Consider the following 1017-nt stretch of genomic DNA (forward strand, 5'->3'; position numbering starts at 1 on the left):
CCTCAAATATGGTTCCACTGGGGCTCGAACCCAGGACCTTCTGCGTGTAAAGCAGACGTGATAACCACTACACTATGGAACCTCTGTACACGCACTGCTCATTGGTAGCCCTTTCATAGTATCGCGTCAGTCCCAGCGCCTCCGTCAATCCCCGCCCCTCCCTGGGGCCCCGCCCTGCCTTTCTCCGGCTGCGCGGAGTTCCGGGTGCGGCTTCGGACTGCGAACGGCTCCCTCTCCAAGCGCCTCAGGCTCTCTGCTGAGTGTTACCTGCGTTGGGCCGGGGACCCAGTCACCCTCCTGGCTGAGAGCACTGTCCCTCTAATTACTTGATTCCAAGCTTTATTTAGCCAGCGCGCCTGCGAGGTGGTCCGACTGCCAGAAGTGCGCTCCGAGGGGGCGGCCCCTTCCGGCAGCGTCCTTTCCCGCTGTTCCCTCGGGCAGATGGCCCGGCCCCCGGGACTCGAGCCTCAGAGTCTCGGCCGGGAGGGCAGGAGCGCCCCTTGGAACTGATGAGTCAGGCAGCGCAGACTTGGGGCGCCTTTTTGTTGTTGATTTAAAGACAGTCTTTGGGGGACAGGGAGGTGGCTCAGTAGAATAAGCGCTTGCTTGGCAAGCATAGGGGCCTGAGTTCAACTCCTGGTTCCGTTTTAAAAAAAAAAAAGTCTTATGTCCCTCTGGCTGGCCTCAGGTCTAGGTAGCCCAGGCTGGCCTCGAACTCGTGGTCATCCTGTTGGCTCAGCCTCTGGAAAGCTGAGAACCGACGTGCGAAACTGCGTCCAATAAAGGCACCATTTTTATGCTGGTATCTGCCCTTCGAGGGTGGGAAGGAGCTCTGGTTCCTAGGTCCCCGAGGGTACAGGTTTCCACTTCCTCTGATTTTCTCCCAGCATTCTTCCCCTCAGAGGCCAGAAAGGGACTAAAAATCACAGGCCTTTCCTTTGGTTCCATTTGTGCTGGGTGGGGGCACTGGCGGTGTACCTGGGCCCTTCACTTTTTTGGCTGCTGGGGGAGGCAGTG

At 58.5% G+C, this 1017-nt stretch overlaps 1 non-coding gene across 1 annotated transcript; it reads right to left on the reverse strand.

Annotated features, from left to right (window-relative positions):
* Nucleotides 1-9: 9 nt before the first annotated feature.
* Nucleotides 10-82, reverse strand: Trnav-uac. The gene has a single exon. It is a non-coding gene; the product is annotated as a tRNA-Val (tRNA).
* Between the last annotated feature and the right edge of the window lie 935 nt (nt 83-1017).

This window comes from Octodon degus, unplaced genomic scaffold (genome assembly GCF_000260255.1).
Source record: "Octodon degus isolate 3935 unplaced genomic scaffold, OctDeg1.0 scaffold00069, whole genome shotgun sequence".
Lineage (NCBI taxonomy): Eukaryota > Metazoa > Chordata > Mammalia > Rodentia > Octodontidae > Octodon > Octodon degus.